This window comes from Mustela nigripes, chromosome 3 (genome assembly GCF_022355385.1).
Source record: "Mustela nigripes isolate SB6536 chromosome 3, MUSNIG.SB6536, whole genome shotgun sequence".
Taxonomy (NCBI): domain Eukaryota; kingdom Metazoa; phylum Chordata; class Mammalia; order Carnivora; family Mustelidae; genus Mustela; species Mustela nigripes.
The window spans coordinates 109,447,481-109,461,579 of record NC_081559.1 but is presented as its reverse complement, the minus strand read 5'-3'; positions in this window follow the sequence as shown (position 1 = coordinate 109,461,579).

The window sequence follows — 14,099 nt, the reverse complement described above, 5'->3', positions numbered from 1 at the left end:
TATATATATATATATATATATATATATATATATATATATACCACCTCTTCTTTATCCTTTATCCATTCATCTGTTGATGGACATCTAGGTTCTTTCTATAGTTTGGCTATTGTGGACATTGCTGCTATAAACATTCGGGTGCACATGCCCCTTTAGATCACTACGTTTGTATCTTTACTCAGTAAATACTCAGTAGTGCAATTGCTGGGTCATAAGGTAGCTCTGTTTTCAACTTTTTGAGGAACCTCCAGCTGTTTTCCAGAGTGGTTGGGCCAGCTTGCATTACTACCAACAGTGTAGGAGGGTTCCTCTTTCTCCGCATCCTCGCCAGCATCTGTCATTTTCGGACTTGTTAATTTTAGCCATTCTGCCTGGTGTGGGGTGGTATCTCATTGTGGTTTTGGTTTGTATTTCCCAAGACAGGGAATCTTAAAGGCAGCTGAGAAAAGGGGCACTTTATTTTCAAAGAAGCAATGCTTAGACTGAAAGCAGACTTCTTTTTTTCCTACTGGCAGTGGGATTAAACTGGATTTTCTTTTTGTCTGTACATATTTGAAATGATAAGCATAAAAATAATATGAAGGTATTTGTATTTAGGGGAAATTCCCTATATAGCAGTTACAATTATATGCCAGTGACATAGCCCTTCTTTGAAATGATTTTCCATCTCATCTCAACTTTGCAAATTATCTGTAGATTTGATCAGTTCTCTTTTTCTTTAAAAAAATAAAAAAAATTATATAATCAGTTATACTGTTTGTTAAAGGTTCAGAAAACCTGCTCCTCTTTCAAGGCAAAGCCTCTTAGAAAGGAGGCCTGTCAATGCAGAAGGCATAAAAGGACACCCTGTAAGTCTAACAGCAGCTTATTTGAAAACTAGAATAAGTGCCAAGCTTCAAAGGCAACTATTTTGAAGGGGAAAAATGCTTACTAGACAAAAATACTATAAAATGTGAAATTTTTAAAAAAATTATTTTCAGCGTAATAGTAGTCATTGTTTTTGCACCACACCCAGTGCTCTATGCAATCTGTGCCCTCTCCAATACCCACCACCTGGTTCCCCCAACCTCCCACCTCCTGCCCCTTCAAAACCCTCAGATTGATTTTCAAAGTCCATAGTCTCTCATGGTTCACCTCCCCTTCCAATTTCCCTCAACTCTCTTCTCCTCTCCATCTCCCCTTGTCCTCCATGCTATTTGTTATGCTCCACAAATAAGTGAAACCATATGATAATTGACTCTCTGCTTGACTTATTTCACTCAGCATAATCTTTCACAGTTCCGTCCATGTTGCTACACAAGTTGGGTATTCATCCTTTCTGATGGAGGCAAATACTCCATAGTATATGGACCACATCTTCCTTATCCATTTGTCTATTGAAGGGTCCTTTCTTTCTTTCTTTCTTTCTTTTTCTCTCTTTCCTTCTTTCTTTCTCTCTCTCTCTTTTTCTTTCTTTCTTTCTTGGTTCTTTCCACAGATTGGTGACTATGGCCATTGCTGCTATAAATACTGGGGTACAGATGGCCCTTCTTTTCACTACATCTGTATCTTTGGGGTAAATACCCAGTAGCGCAATTGCAGGGTCATAGGGAAGCTCTATTTTTAATTTCTTGAGGAATCTCCACTGTTCTACAAAGTGGCTGCACGAACTTGCATTCCCACCAACAGTGTAAGAGGGTTCCCCTTTCTCCACATCCCCTCCAAAACATGTTGTTTCCTGTCTTGCTAATTTTGGCCATTCTAACTGGTGTAAGCTGGTATCTCAATGTGGTTTTAATTTGAATCTACCTGATGGCTAGTGATGATGAACATTTTTTTATGTGTCTGATAGCCATTTGTATGTCTTCATTGGAGAAGTGTCTGTTCATATCTCCTGCCCATTTTTTGATATGATAATCTGTTTTTTGTGTGTTGAGTTTGAGTTCTTTATAGATCCTGGATATTAACCTTTTGTCTGTACTGTCATTTGCAAATATCTTCTCCCATTCCGTGGGTTGCCTCTTTGTTTTGTAGACTGTTTTCCTTTTCTGTGCAGAATTTTTTGATTTGGATGAAGTCCCAAAAGTTCATTTTTGCTTTTGTTTCCTTTGCTTTTGGAGACATATCTTGAAAGAAGTTGCTGTGGCTGATATCGAAGAGGTTACTACCTATATTCTCCTCTAGAATTCTGATGGATTCCTGTCTCTCATTGAGGTCTTTTATCCATTTCAAGTTTATCTTTGTGTACGGTGTAAGAGAATGGTCGAGTTTTATTCTTCTACATATAGCTGTCCAGTTTTTGCAGCGCCATTTATTGAAGAGACTGTCTTTTTTCCACTGTATATTTTTTCCTGTTTTGTTGAAGATTATTTGACCATAGAGTTGAGAGTCCATATCTGAGCTCTCTACTCTGTTCCACTGGTCTATGTGTCTGTTTTTATGCCAGTACCATGCTGTTCTGGTGATCACAGATTTGTAGTAAAGCTTGAAATCAGGTAATGTGATGCCCCCAGTTTTATTTTTGTTTTTCAACATTTCCTTAGCGATTCGGGGTCTCTTCTGATTCCATACAAATTTTTGGATTATTTGCTCCAGCTCTTTGAGAAATACTGGTGGAATTTCGATCGGAATGGCATTAAAAGTATAAATTGCTCTAGGCAGTATAGACATTTTAACAATGTTTATTCTTCTGATCCAAGAGCATGGAATGGTCTTCCATCTTTTTGTGTCTTCTTCAATTTCTTTCATGAATGTTCTGTAGTTCCTTGAGTACAGATCCTTTACTTCTTTGGTTAGGTTTATTCCCAGGTATCTTATGATTCTTGGTGCTATAGTAAATGGAATTGACTCTTTAATTTCCCTTTCTGTATTGTCATTGTTAGTGTATAAGAAAGCTACTGATTTCTGTACATTGACTTTGTATCCTGCCACGTTACTGAATAGCTGTATGAGTTCTAGTAGTTTGGGGGTGGAGTCTTTTGGGTTTTCCATATAAAGAATCATGTCATCTGCAAAGAGAGAGAGTTTGACTTCTTCATTGCCAATTTGGATACCTTTTATTTCTCTTTGTTGTCTGATTCCTGTTGCTAGGACTTCTAATACTATGTTGAACAAGATTGGTGAGAGTGGGCATCCTTGTCATGTTCCTGATCTCAGCGGGAAGCCTGTGAGATTTTTCCCATTGAGGATGATATTTGCTGTTGGTCTTTCATAGATAGATTTTATGAAGTTCAGGAAAGTTCTCTCTATCCCTATACTTTGAAGAGTTTAATCAGGAATGGATGCTGGATTCTGTCGAATGCTTTTTCTGCATCAATTGAGAGGATCATGTGGTTCTTCTCTCTTCTCTTATTAATTTGTTCTATCACACTGATTGATTTGTGAATGTTGAACCATCCTTGTAGACCAGGAATGAATCCCACCTGGTCATGGTGGATAATCTTTTTAATGTGCTGTTGGATCCTGTTTGCTAGGATCTTGTTGAGAATCTTAGCATCCATATTTATCAGTGATATTGGTCTGAAATTCTCCTTTTTGGTAGGGTCTTTGACTGCTTTGGGGATCAAGGTAATGCTGGCTTCATAGAAAGAGTCTGGAAATTTTCCTTCTGCTTCAATTTTTTGGAAACAGCTTCAGGAGAATAGGTGTTATTTCTTCTTTGAATGTTTGGTAGAATTCCCCAGGGAATCCATCAGGTCCGGGGCTCTTGTTTTTTGGGAGGTTTTTGATCACTGCTTCAATCTTGTTACTAGATATCGGTCTATTCACATTGTCAGTTTCTTCCTGGTTCAATTTTGGGAGTTTATAGTTTTCCAGGAATGCATCCATTTCATCTAGGTTGCTTAGCTTATTGGCATATAACTGTTGATAATAGCTTCTGATGATTGTTTCTACTTCATTTGTGTTATTGTGATTTCTCCCTTTTCATTCATAGTTTTATGAATTTGGGCTTTCGCTCTTTTCTTTTGGATTAGTGTGGCCAATGGTTTATTGATCTTATTGATTCTTTTAAAAAACCAGCTTCTAGTTTCATTGATACGTTCTACTGTATCTCTGGTTTCTACCTCATTGATCTCAGTTCTAATCTTATTTCCCTTCTTATGTGTGGAGTTGGTTTGATTTGTTGTTGATTCTCCAGTTCTTTAAGGTGTAGAGACAGCTGCTCTATTCTGGATTTTTCAATTTTTTTGAGGGAGGCTTGGATGGCTATGTATTTCCCCCTTAGGAGTGCCTTTGCTGTATCCCATAGGTTTTGGGCCAAAGTGTCTTCATTCTCATTGGTTTCCATGAATTGTTTCAGTTCTTCTTTGATCTCCTGGTTGATCCAAGCATTCTTAAGCAAGGTGGTCTTTAGCTTCCAGGTGTTTTAGTTCCTTCAAAAATTTTCCTTGTGATTGAGCTCCAGTTTCAAAGCATTGTGATCTGAGAATATGCAGGGAATAATCTCAGTCTTTTGGTATCAGTTGAGTCCTTATTTGTGACCCAGTATGTGCTCTATTCTGGAGAAGGTTCCATGTGCACTTGAGGAGAATGAGTGTTCTGTTGTTTTAGGGTGTAATGTTCTGTATATATCTTTGGGGTCCATCTGGTCCAATGTGTCATTCAATGCTCTTGTTTCTTTATTGATTTTCTGCTTCGATGATCTTTCTATTTCTGAGAGAGGCATGTTAAGGTCTCCTACGATTAATGTATTCATATCAATATGACTATCTTGATTAACAGTTTTCTTATGTAATTGGCTGCTCCCATATTGGGGGCATAGATATTTACAATTGTTAGATCATCATGGTGGATAGTACCTTTAAGAATGATGTAATGTCCTTCTGTATCTCTGACTACAGTCTTTAGTTTAAAATCTAATTTGTCTGATAGGAGAATTGCTACCCTGGCCTTCTTTTGAGGCCTGTTGGCATGAAAGATGCTTCTCCATCCCTTCTCTTTCAGTCTGCGTGTATCTTTAGGTTCAAAATGGGTCTCTTGTAGACAACATATGGATGGGTCCCGTCGTTTTATCCAATCTGCAACCCTGTGCCATTTTATGGGTGCATTTAGGCCATTCACATTGAGATTGATTATTGATAGATAAGTTTTTATTGACATCGTGTTACCTTTGAAGTCTTTCTTTCTGTAGATTATCTATATATTTCTGTTCAATGCTATTCTTAGGATTTTTCCTCTTTTATAGAACCCCCCTTAATATTTCCTGCAGTGTAGGCTTGGTGGTTGCGTAGTCTTTTAAGCCTTGCCGGTCTTGGAAACTCTTTATCTCTCCATCCATTTTGAATGTCAGTATTGTTGGATAAAGTATTCTTAGCTGCATGTTCTTCTCATTTAGTGCCCTGAATATATCTTGCCAGCCCTTTCTGGCTTGCCAGGTCTCTGTGGACAGGTCTGACGTTATTCTGATGGACTTTGCTCTATAAGTAAGGAGCCTCTTTGTCCTAGCGGCTTTCAAGAGATTATATCTACAATTATGATTCCTCTATTTGACTATCAGGTGCCTTGATGTTTTTCTGGAATCTATAATCTTGGAGAGTCCATTCGGCCTCTTGTACATGAACGCTCTTTCCATTCATGAGATTGGGAAAATTTTCATGAAGAACTTGTTCCACTATATGTTCTAAACTTCTTTCTTTCTCCTCCCCTTCAGGGATTCCGATAATTCTGATGTTGGTACATTTCATGGCATCGTTTATTTTCCTGATTCTGTTTTTGTGGCTTCTAAGCTGTTTGTTCCAGGCTTCCTCCTGATCCTTTCTCTCTATCTGTTTGTCCTCCAGATTACTAATTCTATCTTCTGTCTCAGTTACCCTAGTTTTGAGAGAATTTAGATTAGATTGGAACTCATTGAGAGCATTGTGAAGCTCATCTCTGGTAGCTTTCAGCTCTGCCCTAACATTGTAAACATCATCTCTGGTCGCTTTCAGTTCAGCCCTAATCAATTCTGTTTGGTCATCCATGGCTTTCTCCAACCTAGCTATTGCCTGGATAAGTGTTAGCCTGAATTCTCTTTCCGACATATTGTCTATGTTGATAGCCATTAACTCTGTTGCAGAAGGCCCATCCTCTGTATTTTTCTTCTGTTGGGCATTCCTCCTCCTAGTCATTTTGGTGAAAGATGGCTGAACGGATGTAGCTAGATGTATCGACTTTGGTGCAGTCAAGGTGCAGCCTGGAACGCTTCTGAGCAATCAGGATTCCCAACCAAACGTGAGAAAAAAGAAAAGAAAAAGAAAGAGAGAGAGAGAGAGAGAGAGAGGAAAGAAAGGGAAGATAAAAGAGAAGGTTCAGCCCAAATGTGCCCCAAGGTAAGATTTATGAAGTATACAAACAAAAACAGACAAACAAAAAGGCTGATAAAAGTATATGAGAAGAGAAAAAAATTATATATATATAATTATATATATAATTATATATATAATTTATATTTATATAAATATATATTTATATATATTATTTATATTTCATATATATATGTATATATATGCAAATAAAGGAAGAACCTCATCAAAAAGAACCGCAAGTATAAGATTTATATACTATCAGGACAAACACAAAAACACAGAAACACTGGTGGAAGAAAAAGATGGGAGAGTGGTTATAAATTCTCAGTGTGGGCGAGGAAAGTTGTCTTGATTCTTCCTGGATGTATCTTGATATCTTTGTTAAAGGACTCAACTTTCCTAAGATAGAGGGGGATTAAAAATTGGTTTACCTATGGGGGTAGCATTGATTGGGGAAAGGGGATTACCTTGAAGTTTAACTCTATATGAATATTAGAAAATAAAAATAAAAAAGGAATAAACTAGACTAAACTAAACTAAAATTTAAAAATAAAAGAAATTTAAGAAATAGAAACGCAAAAGAAAAACACAGGTGTATGTAACAAAAAGTTTAGGTTAGAAGGTTATTATGGAATTTGATGTACTGGACATCTCACTGTGATGGTAAATAGGTTAAAAACTTATCTATATCAAAAAAATGAGCCAGAATAGTGGGAACGAATTAAAAATAAAAGTTTTCCCAGGAAGTAGTGGTGGTTGTTCTCTTCTCATCTTTTTTTTTTTTCTTTCCTGGTTGGTTTTCTGGGGGAGGGGCCTGCCATGTGGGTTTTCAGTCAATGATGTTCTCTGAGTTAAGTCCTCCTGCCCCTCTCAAGGGGGTGGGCTCTGAGGAAACTGTTTTTTTCAGGCTTTTGTTCTCTGGAGGTTTTTATGTTTGTTCACTTTTGTTTTTCTCTCTTGCCTTGACCGCTTTTGATGGTTTTTGTAGGTTTAGAGGAAAGCAAACTGCACCCTGACCTCCCTCTCAGAAAGAAGCCTCAGTTTGGCTGCAGAGCCCAAATAAATGCCCCCTTGGCTGCTGGCAGAACAGGTTCTGAATCGAGGTCCCTGGGGACGCAGGATCTTCTGCTTGTACTCAAAACCACAGCAGTGGCGGCTGTCTGGGCAGCTCCAGACTGCCAGAAAGGTTCCAAGCAGCGATTGCACACTGAGATTTTCCTGCTGGCCCAGGCTTGGAGTGCCTGGTCTTTCTGGGTCCGAGAGCACCAGCACCTGGCTGGCGCCTGCACACACCTCTCTCAGGGGAGGGCGCGGGGAGTGACTCGACTCTGATAGCACTGCAGGCCACTCTCTTGGGGACTGCAAAAAGGCTGTGCTTCTGCTAGGCGGCGAGGCTCCCAGCCCCTCATGGGAGCTGGACCCCACGCGCTCTCAGGCTTGCTGGTGACTCAGGGACCAAGACCTGGTTTCTCCACCTCACTCTCTCTAGATCTGAGCCAGGGGTGGCTGTCCTGGGTCTGAGGACTTAAGCCCCTGTCCCTAATGCCCCGATTCTCACAACCCCCCCCCCCCCCCGCCTCCGTGATCCTTTGCTCTTTTTGAGTGCTTTCTACCAGACTCTGAGTTAATGCTGGTCCCCAGACCCAGGGCACTCTTGTATTGGGATATTACTTTCCAATGGGTTGCCTCTGGTGGCTCCCTCCCCCTTTTGTTTATCTTCCGATATCAGTCCGAGATTCCCACTCTGCTTTACCTGCCCATTGGCGTCTTCTGCTCCTGCAGAGATCCAGACCTGTATAATTCTGATTTCAGGCTGATTTTGTGGGTGATCGGAGTTCTTTGGAAGGTAATCACTTTAGGGTACAGGTTGAAAGGGTGCATCCTCCTACTTCCCCGCCATCTTGTCTCTCCCTAAAATGTGAAATTTTAAAAAGTGACTTTAAAAATTAATAGACTTATTTTTTAGAGCACTTATAGATTCACAGAAAAATTGAGCAGATAGTACAGCAAGGTCTATATACATCTCTCCTTAAACAGTTTCCCCTAATTATCAACATCCTGCATGACTGCGGTATATTTGTTATAATTGTTGAACCAATCAATATTGATACATTATTATTAAATAAAGACCATAGTTTGCATAAAGTTTCATTCTTTGTGGTATACATTTCAATGGGTTTTGACAGATGAATAATGTTGTGTATTACCATGACATTATCATACAGAATAGTTTCACTGTCTTAAAAAAATCCTTGTGGTCCATCTATTCATCATCCCCAAATACCTGACAACCACTGACCATTTTTGTCTCTGTAGTTTTGTGTTTTCCAGAATGTCATATAGTTGGAACCATACAGTATATGTTGCCTTATCAGATTGGTTTCTTTCATTTAGCAATATGCACTTAAGCTTCCATCATGTTATTTCATGAATTGATAGCTCATTTCTTTTTTTTTTTAATTAATTTTTTATTTTTTATAAACATATATTTTTATCCCCAGGGGTACAGGTCTGTGAATCACCAGGTTTACACACTTCACATCACTCACCAAAGCACATACCCCATTTCTTTTTATTGCTGAAAATATTCCATTGTATGGATGTACCAGGGTATCCACATATTGAAGAATATCTAAGTTACTTCCAGTTTTTGGCAATTATGGATAAAGTTGCCATAAACATTTGTGTGCAGAGTTTGTGCAGGTATGGGTTTTCAACTCAAATAGTAAATATGTAGGAGACCTGGATTACTTGTAAAGAGTTTGTGTAGTTTTGTAAGAAACTGGTAAACTGTCTTTAAATTAGTTGTATAATTTTGGATCCCAGCAGCAGTGAATGAGAATCCTTTTTCACATTTTTGGCAGCATTGGGTATTGTCAATTTCTTTTTTTAATTTAAGTCATCTTAATAGTTGCACCGCAGTGTTTCATTCGTTCAGTGTTGAGCTTTGTTTCATTTACGTATTTGCTATTTCTACACTTTCTTTAGTGAGATGTCTGTCTAGGTTGTTTGCCCATTTTTAATTGGGTTGTTTGTTTTGTTATTGTTGAGTTTAGAGCTCATTGTATTTTGGATAAAAGTCCTTTATCAGAGATGTTTTTCAAAAATTTCTTCCCAGTCTGTGGCTTAATAGAAGTTTTTTTTTTTTTTTTACTTTTAATAGAGCGCAATTTAGTATTTTTCTTTTATGAGTCATGACTTTGGTATTAATATCTAGCAACTCATCTCCAAACCAAGGGAACTTTGAATTTCTCCTATGGCATCTTCTAGAAGCTTATAGTTTGGAATTTAAATGAGGTCTATGATCCATTTTGAGTTACTATTATTTTTTTATGTTCAGTTAGTACATAATTAGTACATAATATAGTACATAATTAGTTTTTGATATAGTGTTCAATGATTCATTAGTTTCCTGTAACACCCAGTGCTCATCACAACATGTGCCCTCACCTTGTTACCCATAACCCTGTTACCCCATCTCCCAGCCACCTACCTTCTGTAACCCTCAGTTTGGTTCCCAGAATCCAGAGTCTCTAATGGTTTGTTTCCCTCTCTGATGTCATCCAAATCAGTTTTCCCTCCCTTCCTCTGTGGTCCTCTCTTACTCTGTGCTATTATTATGAGTGAAACCATATGATGATTATCTTTCTCTGCTTGACTTATTTCACTTAGTAGAATCCCCTCAAGTTCTGTCCATGTTGATGGCTGAATAATATTCCATTGTATATATGAACTACATCTTCTTTATCCATTCAGCTGCTTCAAGACATCTTGGCTCCTTCCACAGTGTGGCTATTGTGGACATTATTGCTATGAACATTGGAGGCATCTGCCCCTTCTTTTCACTACATCTGTATCTTTGGGATAAATACCTAGTGCAATTGCTGGGTTATAGGGCCACTCTATTTTTAATGTCTTGAGAAGCCTCCATGCTGTTTTTCAGAGTGGCTGTACCAACTTGTGTTCCCACCAACAGTGCAAGAAGGTTCCCCTTTCTCCATATCCTAGCCAACATTTGTTGTTTCCTGTCTTGTTAATTTTGCCACTCTAACTGGTATAAGATGGTGTCTTATTGTGGTTTTGATTTGTACTTCCCTGATGGCTAGAGATGTTGAACATTTTTTCATGTGTCTGTTAGCCATTCATATGTCTTCTTTGGAGAAGTGTCTGTTAATTTTTTCTGCCCATTTCTTGACTGGATTATTTGTTTGTCTGTTTTTTTGGGTGTTCAGTTTGATATGTTCTTTTTAAAATTAATTTATTTATTTTCAGAAAAACAGTATTCATTATTTTTTCACCACACCCAGTACTCCATGCAATCCATGCCCTCTATAATACCCACCACCTGGTACCCCAACCTCCCACCCCCCCACCACTTCAAACCCCTCAGATTGTTTTTCAGAGTCCATAGTCTCTCATGATTCACCTCCCCTTCCAATTTACCCCAACTCCCTTCTCCTAACACCCATTGTCCTCCATGATATTTGTTATGCTCCACAAATAAGTGAAACCATATGATAACTGACTCTCTCTGCTTGACTTATTTCACTCAGCATAATCTCTTCCAGTCCCGTCCATGTTGCTACAAAAGCTGGGTTTTGTCCTTTCTGATGGAGGCATAATACTCCATAGTGTATATGGACCACATCTTCCTTATCCATTCATCCATTGAAGGGCATCTTGGTTCTTACCACAGTTTGGCGACTGTGGCCATGGCTGCTATAAACATTGGGGTACAGATGGCCCTTCTTTTCATGATATCTGTATCTTTGGGGTAAATACCCAGGAGTGCAATTGCAGGGTCGTAGGGAAGTTCTATTTTTAATTTCTTGAGGAATCTCCACACTGTTCTCCAAAGAGGCTGCACCAACTTGCATTCCCACCAACAGTGTAAGAGGGTTACCCTTTTTCCACATCCCCTCCAACACATGTTGTTTCCTGTCTTGTTAATTTTGGCCATTCTAACTGGTGTAAGGTGATATCTCAATGTAGTTTTAATTTGAATCTACCTGATGGCTAGTGATGATGAACATTTTTTCATGTGTCTGATAGCCATTTGTATGTCTTGATTGGAGAAGTGTCTGTTCATATCTTCTTCCCATTTTTTGATATGTTTGCCTGTTTCGTGTGTGTTGAGTTTGAGGAGTTCATCATAGATCCTGGATATCAACCTTTTTCTGTACTGTCATTTTTATCTTCTCCCATTCCATGGGTTGCCTCTTTGTTTTTTTGACTGTTTCCTTTGCTGTGCAGAAGCTTTTGATTTTGATGAAGTCCCAAAAGTTTATTTTCGCTTTTGTTTCCTTTGACTTTGGAGACATATCTCGAAAGAAGTTGCTGTGGCTGATATCGAAGAGATTACTGCCTGTGTTCTCCCCTAGGAGTCTGATGGATTCCTGTCTCACGTTTAGGTCTTTTACCCATTTTGAGTTGATCTTTGTGTACGGTGTAAGAGAATGGTCGAATTTCATTCTTCTACATATAGCTGTCCAGTTTTTGCAGCGCCATTTATTGAAGAGACTGTCTTTTTTCCACTGTATATTTTTTCCTGTTTTGTTGAAGTTTAATTGACCATAGAGTTGAGGGTCCATATCTGGGCTCTCTACTCTGTTCCACTGGTCTATGTGTCTGTTTTTATGCCAGTACCATGCTGTCTTTGTGATCACAGCTTTGTAATAAAGCTTGAAATCAGGTAACGTGATGCCCCCAGCTTTATTTTTGTTTTTCAACATTTCCTTCACTAAGGAAATGTTGATGCGTTCTTGATATATCTTGGATATGAGCCCTTTATCTGAAATTACATTTGCAAATATCTCCTTCCATTTCATGGGTTGCCTCTTAGTTTTGTTGACTGTTTCTTTTGCTGTGCAGAAACTTTTTATCTTGACGAATTCCCAAAAGTTCATTTTTGCTCTTGTTTCCCTTGTCTTTGGAGACATGTCATGAACAAAATTGCTGTGGCTGATGTCAAAGAGGTTACTGCCTGTGTTCTCCTCTAAGGTTTTTATGGATTCTTGTCTTACATTGAGGTATTTCATCATGAGTTTATCTTTAAGTATGGTGTAAGAAACTACAGAACACTATGAAAGAAATGGATGGAGACACAAAGAGATGGAAAAACATTCCATGCTTATGGATTGAAGGAATAAACATTATTAAAATATCTATGCTGCCAGAGAAATCTACACTTCCAATGCCATCCCTTTCAAAATACCATTGACATTTTTCACAGAGCTGGAACAAACAATCCTAAAATTTGTATGGAACTAGAAAAGACCCTGAATTGCCAGGGGAATGTTTAAAAAGAAAAACAAAGCTTGGGGCATCACAATGCCTGACCTTCAAGCTATATTACAAAGCTGTGATCATCAAGGCAGCATAGATAGGCACAAAAACAGACACATAGATCAATGGAACAGAATAGAGACCCCAGAAATGAACTCTCAACTCTATGGTCAATAATTCTTAGACAAAACAGGAAAGAACATCCAATGGAAAAAAGACTATCTTTAATAAATGGTCCTGGGAAAACTGAACAGCCACATGAAGAAGAATGAAACTGGACTATTTTCTTACACCATACACAAAGATAAACATTCTATATTCATTAAGTTTCAGGAATTTTTTGTTGAGTTTTGGGGATTTTATACACTGACAATCATGTCATCTGCTAACAATGACAGTTTTATTTCTTTGTTCTAAATCTGTATATCTTTTTCTTATCTTATTTCATTAACTACCAGTACAATATTTAATAAGAGTGGTGGGAGGAGACATACTTGTACTCTGTCTTAGGTGGAAAGCCCATAGTTTCTCAACATTAACTATGAGGTTATGAGAAGAGTTTATTTTTATAACTTTTCTTTGTCAGATTGAGGGAGTTCCCTCCAAGTGAGAGGTTGAATTTTTGTGGTTGTTGTTTATTTGTTTTTATCACAAAGGAGGGCTATATTTTCCAAAAAGCTTTTCTTGGATACAACAATATGATTTTCTTTAGCCTACTGATATGAAGAATCACATTAATTGAAATTTTTGAATGTTGAACCATCCTCCCATACATAGAATAAATCCTACTTGGTTCAAGTGTATAATTTTGTCTATACTTTGTTAAATTTGATTTGTTAGTATTTTGTTAGGAGTTCTATTGAATTTATGTTTATGAGAACTTTCTTGTAAGTTCACTATCTGGTTTAAGTGTTAGAGTAATGATGACCTCATAGCTTCTATTTTTTTTTGAAGATATTGTGGATAATTTGTATTATTTCTTCCTTTAATGTTTGGTAAAATTCATAAGTGAAACCATCTGGGATTAGCACTTTCTTTTTTGAAAGTTTAAAAGTTATTGATTCAATTTCTTTAATATATATAGCCTTATATATGTTTGTACCTTTCAAGGAATTGTCATTTCACTCAAATTTGTGAGCATACAGTTCATAATATTGCTTTATTATCTTCTTAATATCCATGGAATCAGTAAGAATAGTTTCTCTTCCATTTCTCATATTACTAATTTATGTGTTCTCTTTCCACTACCCTTTTAGGTAGCCTAGTTAGAGGGTTGTAAATTTTTTTGAAAAAAACCAGATTTTGATTTTATTGGTTTTTCTCTATTATTTCCTGTTCTCAGTTCCTTGATTTCTGCCCTGATTTTATTATTTATTTATTTTCTTCTATTTGTTTAAAGTTTTTATTGTTTTTTTTTCTCTAGTTTTCTAATGTGGAAAATTAGATTATGGATTTTAGGGTTTTTTTTATTCTTTTCTAATATATACATTTGATGCTGCAAATTTCTTTTTAAGAACTGTTTTCTACAAATTTTGAGAAGCTGTATTTTCA